Below are 11,270 nucleotides of genomic sequence, written 5' to 3'. Positions count from 1 at the left end.
CTATGGTAGAATCTTTGTTTCGAAGTCATTTTTATCTGTGTTAGGTAAAAAAGGTGGGGTGGGTGCTGCTGCCTGAATTAGTTTTGCAATTTTTGGTACTTTATTTCACGTGCAAGCCTGTGTTTCTTTTTCCGGGGAGTTTGATTTTCCATTATTGTTTTTGAACCATTTGTTTCTTCAATTTCCCTTTACATGCCTGCCAAACACGACTGAGGTTACTTTGTTCTACATTTATTTTCTGTCCAATTTACTGCAATTAACTATATGCGCATGTTTTACCATCATTTTTAATGGTTCTAAAAGCAGAACATATTGACCTATTGACTTTAATTCACATGCTAAATTTTTCCTTAAAATTTTAACTCATAATAAATTTGAATCATCGTTTTCAGTAATACAGTTGAGTTTTAGTTGTTTGCCTAAAGCTTTGTTTCATCGATTATGATATACAACAAGCTTACTCACTGCAGTAGGCTTGTTTTCTTAGTTTTAGTTTATTCTCACAACTAAACAGTGATTTATGTATGTTCCAAATGCAAAGAACAATCGGGGTTTCTGCATGCATTTATTTTGGTTAAAATGGAAACCTTTTTGAATAAGATTGCTCTTCATGTGCTTAGAAATAGGTCCCTTGTTCTTTCATCTATTGTTATTTGTTTGACATAATATATTGGAATTGATTGTTGCTTGTTGATAATTCTAAAGTTTGCATTTATTTGTGAGATCAACCAGCAACAAAATCGATCAATTTTGATTCCAATTGGCAGCCTTTCGAGGCCAATGAGATGTAATGTAATAAGGGATTCACAACAATCAACCTTGGAATAATTACTTCTGATAAGTTTTAACCTTATGCAGGGCTCATACTAACTGAAAATAAAGATGTTCAATGCAAACAAAAGTGAGTTGACATGCATTGGATTTGATTTTAGCATCGGGTTTGCATCATCTGTGAAAATAGAATATCGATAATGACAATATATCGTAAAGAAAATAGAAATAGAAAAATAAAGAACATAGAGATTTTACATGGAAACCATTTTGGGAAAAATCCACGGGCAGAGGAAAAGAAAATTCACTATGTCGAATTCGAATTAATTACAAGAGAAATAGACTATGTCTATTTATAGGCTTGTAAAACATTATTCTAAGAGGAGTGAAACTCCTTATTCTTATCAATATCAAATAGATAGAGTTTAATAAGATTTTAAAAAAAAACTTATTCTAAAATAAAATAAAAGAACCATAATTCTATAAGGATTTTACTTTTATTTTATTTTACCACTGTATTTGATTTAAATAAAGATTCTGGTCACTTAATTCTAGTAGTCTCCACATTGACACGAATTCTTAATGAATAAGTTTTTCATCTCGAACTCTCAACGAACAAGTTCTCCACCTCTTCCATAAAACCCCTTAAGAGTTTAACTTCAACAATGAACACCAACCAAGTCTAAAGAATGCTCAAACTTGGTTATAGGAAGTGACTTAGTCATCATATCTGCAGGATTTTCATGAGTACTAATTTTGCTCACAACAATATCACCACGAGCAATAATATTACGAACAAAATGATATCGAACATAAATGCGTTTTGTTCTCTCATGAAACATTTGATCTTTTGTAAGGAAGATGACACTCTAACTGTCACAAAATACTGTATTGATTTGAAGGTCTTCATTGAGTTCACCAAAGAGTCCTTTCAACCAAATAGCTTCTTTACAAGCCTCAGTAATCGCCATGTACTTAGCTTCAGTGGTAGACAAAGCAACTGTAGTTTGCAAAGTGGCTTTCCAACTGATTGCACAACCTCCGATTGTAAAGACATAACCTGTGAGAGATCTTCTTCTATCAAGGTCTTCAGCAAAATTAGCATCAACATACCCAATAACTCCATCTCTAGTTCTTCCAAACTGTAAGCAAACATCGATAGTACCTCGTAAGCATTTTAAAACCCACTGAACTGCTTTCCAATATTCTTTACCGGGATTTTCCATGTATATGCTAACTGCACTAACTGCATATGATAAATCTGGACGTGAATAAACCATGGCATACATGAGAGATCCCACTGCACTAGAGTATGGGACATGTTACATGTACTCAATCTCATCATCTGATTATGGAGACAAAGTCGATGAAAGTCTGAAATGGGCTGCAAAAGGAGTACTAACAGGCTTAGCATTCTGCGTATTAAATCTGCAAAGAACTTTCTCAATGTACCCTTTCTGACTTAGGTACAATTTACTTGCTTTTCTATATCTGAGAATCTCCATACCAAGTATCTTCTTTGCTGGTCCCAAACCTTTCATCTCAAATTGTTCACTTTGTTGGGCTTTGACCTTTCTTATCTCTCTTTTATCTTTCGCTGCTATCAACATGTCATCAACATAAAGGAGTAGATACACAAAAGAACCATCACTGTTTTTCTTAAAGTAAATACAACTGTCAAAGCTACTTCTTTTAAAATCATGAGAAGTCATAAAGGAATCAAACATCTTATACCATTTTCTTGGTGACTGTTTCAAACCTTAAAGTGACTTTTTCAATAAGCAAACATAGTCTTCTTTTTTCTGAGATTGTAAAACCCTCTAGTTGCTGCATGTAAATATCCTCCTCAAGTTCTCCATGCAAAAATGCAATTTTTACATCTAACTACTCAAGCTCCAAATCATGCATGGACACAATACCAAGCAAATCTCGAATAGAACTATGCTTCACAACTAGAGAGAACACATCTGTGAAGTCCACTCCTGGAATTTGGCTGTAACCCTTTGCAACAAGCCTTACTTTATATCTGGGTTCTTCAACTCTTGGAGTCCCCTCTTTTTTCTTAAACACCTATTTACAACGAACAACCTTTTTACCTTTAGGAAGTTTCACAAGATCCCATGTTTTATTTTTGTGGAGTGATTCCATCTCCTCTTGCATAGTAAATATCCACTTTTCTGAGTCTTCACAACTAACCGCCTCAGAATAATTAGATGGCTCTTGGTTTGCATCTATATCTTCAACCACATTTAAAGCATAAACAACTAGATCAGCCTCAGCATACTTCTTTGGATGTTTAATTTCTCTTCTAGTTCTATTTTTGGCGATAGAGTACTGTGGTGAAGAAGCAACTCTATTTTGAATTTTTGTACTGGCTTTAGTAATCGACTCTGTTGTGGATTCTATATTAATCTAAGCTCCATCTGCTTTTGATTTTCTTTATTGGAATAGTCTTTAAGAGATAAGTTAGGTAGCATAGCAGTTTCATCAAGAACAACATCTCTGCTAATCACAACTTTTCTAGTTTCAGGACACCATAACTTATACCCTTTTACATCAGCTTTATAACCAAGAAAAACACATTTAATGGATCTCGGTTCCAATTTTCCATTATCAACATGAGCATATGCAGGACAACCAAAAATCTTCAAATCAGAATAGTTAGCAAGATTACCAGACCATACCTCTTGTGGAGTCTTTTTCTCAATGGTAACGGATGGAGATCGGTTGATCAAAAAACATGTAGTAGAGGCTGCTTTGGCCCAAAATGACTTTGGTAAGTTGGCATTTGATAACATACATCAAACCTTCTCCATAATCGTTCTGTTCATTTATTCTGCAACACCGTTTTGCTGTAGAGTATGACGAACTATCAAGTGTCTCACGATCCCTTCTGACTTGCACAGTTTGTTAAACTCGTCAGAACAGAACTCTAAGCCATTGTCTGTGCAGAGGTATTTTATTTGCTTTCTCGTCTATTTTTCAATCATGATTTTCCAAGACTTAAATGCAGAAAACACATCGCTTTTCTACTTTAGGAAGAACGCCCACACGTTTCTGAAAAAATCATTAATAAAAGTTAGCATATAATTAGCTCCACCTCTCGAAGGTACTCTGGATGGCCCCACAGATTAGAATGAATATACTCCAACGTTCCCTTCATGTTATGGATTCCTCTGGTGAATCGAACTCTCTTTTGCTTCCCAAAAATGCAGTGCTCACAGAACTTCAGTTTGTAAATTCCTTACCCATCAAGAAGTCCTCTTTTTCTCAATTTTGCCATGCCATTCTCACTCATATGCCCTAGGCGCATATGCCAAATTTTAGTAATTTCATCATCTGACAAGGAAAAAGATGCGACAGCTGCATCACCAGTAACAGTAGAACCCTGCAAAACATATAACTTGGCAGTCTTTCTCTGCCCTTTCATCACAACGAGGGAACCTTTAGAAATATTCAAAACACCACTTTCAGCTGTGTATTTGTACCCTTTTGAATAAAGATTACTCAATGAAATTAAATTTCTCTTCAATTATGGAATATGTCGTACGTCACTAAGTGTTCTGACAACTCCATCAAACATCTTAACTTTAATAGTTCCAAAACCTGCAATTCTACATAAAGCATTATTTCCCATCAAAACAATACCTTCACACACTGTTTCATTAGTTGTAAACCAATCCCAATTGGGACTCATGTGGAAGGTGCAACTCGAATCAAGGATCCACTCCTCACTCGTTTTAGAATTGTTGACAGAAGTGACTAGAAGTTTACCATCGCTGTAGTCTTCTACAACATCAGCTTTACTGGAATTTTCTAGTTGTTTTCCATTTTGATTCGCAGCCTCCCTTTTGATCTTATTCTGTAGCTTATAGCACTCAGATTAAATGTGCCCTTTCTTCTTGCAAAAGTTACAAGTTTTACCTCTGTTTGAAGACTTTGATCTACCCTTAGATTTACTGCGAGGATTCCGTTCCTGTGTCATTCCACGATCATCATCAGCATTTCAATCTTGTCTCCCACGAACAATAAGACCCTCTCCCTGAGAGTCAGTTTTAACCACAAGATGCTTCATTTTATCATAAGAGGTTAAAGAATCATAAACCTCATAAACTGTGAGAGACCCGTAGCTATATAAAATCGTTTCTCTAAAGGTTGAATAAGACGGGGGCAACGAACAAAGTAGAATCAACCCTAGATCTTCCTTATCATACTGAACCTCCATGGGCTCCAAGTTTAAGAGAATTTCTTTAAACACTATTAAGTGTTTGTGCACAGATGCACCTTCTTCCAAACGATGAGCATAAAGACGTTGCTTCATATGCAACTTGATAGTTAGAGTTTTCGACATACATATTTGTTCCAACCTCTTCCATAATCCAGCGGCGGTCTTCTCCTTCTTCACATCCTGTAAAATTTCATTAGAAAAATATATATGTAACTGTGTTAACGCCTTTCGATCCTTGTGCTTCTTCTCTTCCTCCGTCAATGTTGAAGGCATCTTATCTACCCCTAGTAGGGCTTCCTCTAAGTCCATCTGTGCAAGAACTGCCTGCATCTTTATCTGCCACAACGCGAATCTGGTGTTGCGATCCAACAGCAGAATTTCATACTTCAAAGACGTCATTATCGTGATTGAGATGAACAGCCCGAAAGCTCTGATACCAATTTGTGAAAATAGAATATCGATAATGACAATATATCGTAAAGAAAATAGAAAAAAGAAAAATAAAGAACACAGAGATTTTACGTGGAAACCCTTTCGGCAAAAAACCACACGCAGAGGAGAAGAAAATTCACTATGTCGAATTCGAATTAATTACAAGAGAAATAGAATATGTCTATTTATAGGCTTGTAAAACCTTATTCTAATAGGAGTGAAACCCCTTATTCTAATTAATATCAAATAGATGGAGTTTAATAAGGTTTAAAAAAACATTATTCTAAAATAAAAGAAAAGAACTATAATTCTATAGGATTTTACTTTTATTTTATTTTACCACTGTATTTGATTTAAATAAGGATTCGGTTCACTTAATTCTAACATCATCTGTGGCCGATAGTTAAACATTAGGATTTAGAACACACGTTAATGGCCATGTAAAGTAGTATGTGCTGTTATGTTCTCTATATGCCTTGTTGGATGAAACCGTTATCTGGTTCTTTAATAAATTGTTCGAAATTCCTTAGGATATTATGATTTTTCTGAGTTGCTCAATTTTTTAAATATTCGTATTTGATAATGTATATAGTTCGAGAATACGATACTTCAAATGTATGAGTATATGAATTTTAAAAATTTTAAATATGTATTTGAGAGTTTACCTATTGAGTTGCAACTGGACATACTAATTAACTTGCACAGTATCTCAACAAATCTAATTTAATGGAAAAATATATGTTCCCCAAACTTGTTTCATTCAGTAGCTGCTAAATTCATAGAATATCTGGTATTAATTGTTGTTTGTATATGATCTGTTTACCTTAAATAGGGTTCTAATATGCTTTGTGCATTATACCTTTAATATCTATAGATACAAAGATGTCTTGCACAAAATCATGAGGCTGCTCGTAAAAGCCGTTTGCAGAAAAATGTTAGTGTATGTTGGTTTGCATTGAAACAGATGGGCTGAAGGCAACATTCGAACTTCTGTAATAACTTGATTTGGAATTGCCTTTCAAGCATATGTTCAATAGTTAGAAAGTAGTCGTTTAAAGTTGATTCAATTGGAGAAAGAGCTTGAACAAACAAGAGAACAGGTTTGAAGAAGATTAATATTGTTGCTATTTTTTTTTGTCATTTTAGAATTGTTTAAAGCTACTTAAGCAATAAAACTTTTGCAGCAGGGTCTTTATTTTTATTTTAAAATTTAAGATAACATGAGTTCTAACTTTTAGATTTTAATTGTGTTATTAATTTATTATTTTAAATTCTAAATTTAAATTCTTTAATTTTTATATTTAGTTTTAAAGTTAAAATTTTCATAGAAAATTTAATTTAAATAATTTTTTTATTTATCCTTAAAAGTATATGGTTTAAAGTTAACATTTCAAAAATAAAACATAATATAATATTTATCATAGAAATAAATATTATTTAATTAAAATAAATTTTTTAAAGGAAAATAATATTTATCTTAATGTTAAAATTATTTTAATATTTTTCATAAATATTATCATAAAAATAAATTGATCGATTTTAATGTGTAGTATAAAGTTAAAAAGTTGATGGAAATTTAATTGAAATATTAACTCAAAATAGATGAAAAATTAAAAAAATATTAACTTTATTAACATATAATTATTAATTTGTTAATTTTTGTCTTTTTAAGTATAGTAAACATAAAGGTGATAAAAAACACAAATCATAACTTACATAAACATTTAAAAAATAATAATAACAAAAAACTTTGGATCATAACTTACATAAATATATATTATATCATAACTTACATAACTTACATAAATATATATCATATCATAACTTACATAAAACTTTGGATCAAAATATATAAAAATCATAGAAATTTGGGCAACATTATTGTTTTTCCCTACTTTTAATTATACTTATAAATAAACAACTTATCTGAATTAGTTTACACCCATTAGATACTTGATACTTGATATGTATTATCTATTTTAGTACAATGACATGATTTAAATCAATTTAGAACACTTAAGTAACCGTAATTTATTGTCAACTTTAGACTTCAAGAACTACGAAATGGATAAGAGTTGAATGAATTTGTCAAGGGTAAGCAACGACTTCGAAATGGAGTACAAACTTTTCTAAATTTTGCATTTCAAATTGCAAGCCAAGAGAATATGATTCTTTGCCCGTTTAAGAAGTGTGACAACATCAATTGGCATATTCGTGAAGTTGTCTGCGAACATCTAATTGTTGATGGCTTTATTCAGGGGTATAAAAAATGGATTTTCTAGTGTACACCTCGTAAAACCTCTTCAACGATTAATTCGACTTATCATTATAATGCTTACCATCAGTCTGTTAGAGAAGATGATATGGAAGGTATGTTGTGGGATGCATTTAATATGCGCAGTCATGGTTTACAATCGTTTCCACTTGAAATTATTGCATTCGATAAGTGTGATATTGGTGGAGATGCTTTTATTGAAACGGGAATAAGTGTAGTTGATGAAGAGCCAAATGGAAAAGCGGCGAAGTTCTACAAGTTACTTAATGAAATGAACGAAGAACTTTAAGAGGGATCAAAATTTTCAAAACTGTCCTTCTGCATTCATCTTTTTCACTTAAAATGTTTGAGAGGGTGGACCGAAAACTCTTTGACACTGCTGTTAAAGTTTTTGAGAGATATGTTTCTGTTTGCAAAAATCCCTCATTCATGCAAATATATGAAGAAGCTTATAAAATATTTAGGCCTTGGGTACGACAAAATTCATAGTTGCCCAAATGACTGTATGTTGTATTGGGGTGATTGGAAAAACCAACAATCTTGTCATGTTTGCGGTAAATCTCGTTAGATGAATGCAAAAGATGTGAATGAGGATGAAGGTGAGGCACAGTCAAGAAAGAAACCAATAAAGATTTTTCGATATTTTCCACTAATACCAAGGCTTCAAAGGCTTTTCATGTCATCAAAGACAACTGAGTCTATGAGGCATCATGATCAACGAACCGGTGATGGATTATTAAGGCATCCTGTGGATTCTTTAGCTTGGAAATCATTTGACAGTAAATTTCCAAGCTTTGTAAGCGATTCTCAGAATGTCAGGCTTGGGCTAGCATCTGATAGATTTAACCCTTTTAAAATCATGAGTACTTTGTACCGTACTTAGCCTGCAGTGCTTGTTGCTTACAATTTGCCTCCACGGATTTGCATGAATCAATCTTCTTTTATCTTACCTATGATTATCGCTGAAGAGAAAGGTCTAATCTTACCTATGATTATCGCTGAAGAGAAAGGTCTCGGGAATGATATTAACATTTATATGCAGCCACTTATTAAAGAGTTGAAATAGTTATGGGCGAGTGTTGAAACATATAATGTCTTGAGAAATGAAAACTTTTATTTATGTGTAGCTTTGTTGTGGACTATTAATGATTTTCCAACTTATGCCAATTTATCTGGTTGGAGTACCAAAGGACGCAAACATGCTCGAAGTGATTATATAATGGGAAGAAGTTATTTTATATGAGGCATCGTCGGTGGTTAGATAGAAATCATAGATTTAGATTTCAGAGGACTCTATTTGATGGTACTGAAGAATTCAGAGAAGCTCTTGAGCAGACCATTGGATCTAAAATCTTGTTCATGTTAAAAGATATCAATTTTAGTTATGGAAAGATGAATCAACCACCCAACACGCAAACAAAGAGAAGATCGAGGGAGACGTATGTTGGCGATGTTGACTGGCAGATTGATGATGAATCTGATGAAGAGGATGATCCTAATGAGGCGGACTTGTGGAAAAAAGAAGAAGTATTTTTTTGAGTTGCCTTATTAGGAGCATTACATTTTGTGACACAATCTTGGTGTCATGCATATTGAAAAGAATGCTTGCGAGAACATCATTGGAACAATTTTGAATGTCGATAGAAAATTGAAAAACAATCTTTAGAGTTGACTTAATCTAGTTGACATGGGAATTCAACGTGATATTCATCCCCAATTACTTTCGAATGAAAAATCTCGATTGTCGCATTCTATTTTTGCAATGTCAAAGAAAGAAAAAAAGTGTTCTGCACGGTGTTGAAGGATATAAAGGTCTCAGATGCGTATTTATCAAATATATCTTGATGTGTGAGTTTTAAAGATCGAAGAATATATTTCTTAAAATCACATGATTATCACATCTTGATGCAAAATTTACTGCCAGTTGCTTTACGGTTTTGTATTAAAAAAAGGTGACGTCTTGTATAATTGAACTATCCAATATAATGAAAGTTATTTGTGGCAAAGTTTTGATTGTTGAAGAACTTGAGAAAGTACAAGATCAAGCCGTCTTGACTTTATGCAATTTGAAGAAGATCTTTCCACTTTCGTTCTTCACTATTATAGCGCACTTGTTAATCCATCTCCCTCATGAAGTAAAACTTGGTGGATCGGTTTCTACCGGTGGATGTATCCTATAGAGAGGTGCTAATTTATTTGTAAAGTTTTCATTCATTCATGAATATACCTTTAGTTACAACTTTTGATAATGTTGTATATCGTGCTTAGGTTCCTATGCAAATTGAAGTCATATTGTCGTAATAAGCGTTATCCAAAAGGATCAATCGCTGAAGGTTACTTGGCAGAGGAGCGCATGACTTTCTTCTCTAGATATTTAGAAGATGTTGAAACAAGATTGAATAGACCAAGTAGAAATGCTAGGCTCATTAATCATAACTTAGCTGAAACTTATCTATTTCGAAGTTTTGGAGAACTAATTGGTAAATTTGAAATTGTACACTTAGATGGCAGATATTGGGTACAAGCACATTGATATGTTTTTTTTCGCCACAATTCAATTGAACCATTACGCAAGTAAGTTTTAGAATTTGATAAATGTTCATCTTTTTAATTTATTTATCTTCTAACCAAGTAATCCACTTTTTAACATAGTGAGTACAAAAAAGTCTTGAGATCTCGTTAATGCTCCCGAAGATTACAACATCGAGAGATTCATAAGTTATTCACAGAATATTTTCATGAATGGTTAGGGCAAACGGTATGCAACTGAAGCTTTCATTGACAAATAATAATGTTTTCGTATAACATTTATAATTAATCAATTTACTTTCAATTCAATAGGTTTGGAGTGGAAAAGACGTCAATGACGAAGTTAAATGGTTTTCTCAAGGTCCGAATAGAGTAGTAAAAAGATATACTGCCTTCCTCAATAATGGATTCAGGTTTCATACAAAATCTTGCGAAAGACTGAGGAGGACTCAAAATTGTGCAATAGTTGTTAATTCTTCAATTACAAGTTATGCTAGTGCTAGGGACAAGAATCCTATTGAGAGAAATGTGGAGTATTACAGACTTCTTACTGACATTATTGAGTTGGATTACTATGGCAAATGGAAGGTTGTCTTATTTCGATCTGATTGGGCTGATGTTAATACTACTTGCGAAATTAAAAAAGATCAATTTGGTTTTACAATGGTGAACTTCTCTCAATTAATTCACACTGGACAACAATTGATAGACCAGCCGTATGTTCTTCTCAAGTCAAACAAGTTTTTTACTCGAAAGATCCAACTGATGAGGGTTGGTACGTTGTACTCCATAACACCCCTAAAGACTTATTTGACACGAGCAATGGAAGTAGAGTTGACATCGATAAAAGATCAGAAACTTTGCCTTTTCCAAAACAAAACTTAAATGAAACTATCCCTAGTACTAGTACACAATTTCAATGGGTTCGCTAGGATGTGGATGAAGATATTTACGAATCATGATGTAGTAAGATTTTATGATTTTTTAATCATATGTAATATTATAATTTAAATCTTGATCTTGTTAAATACTTCA

The sequence above is a fragment of the Gossypium hirsutum genome, chromosome D10 (assembly GCF_007990345.1).
Source record: "Gossypium hirsutum isolate 1008001.06 chromosome D10, Gossypium_hirsutum_v2.1, whole genome shotgun sequence".
NCBI classification, from domain to species: domain Eukaryota; kingdom Viridiplantae; phylum Streptophyta; class Magnoliopsida; order Malvales; family Malvaceae; genus Gossypium; species Gossypium hirsutum.
Note: the sequence above shows the minus strand (reverse complement) of the source record.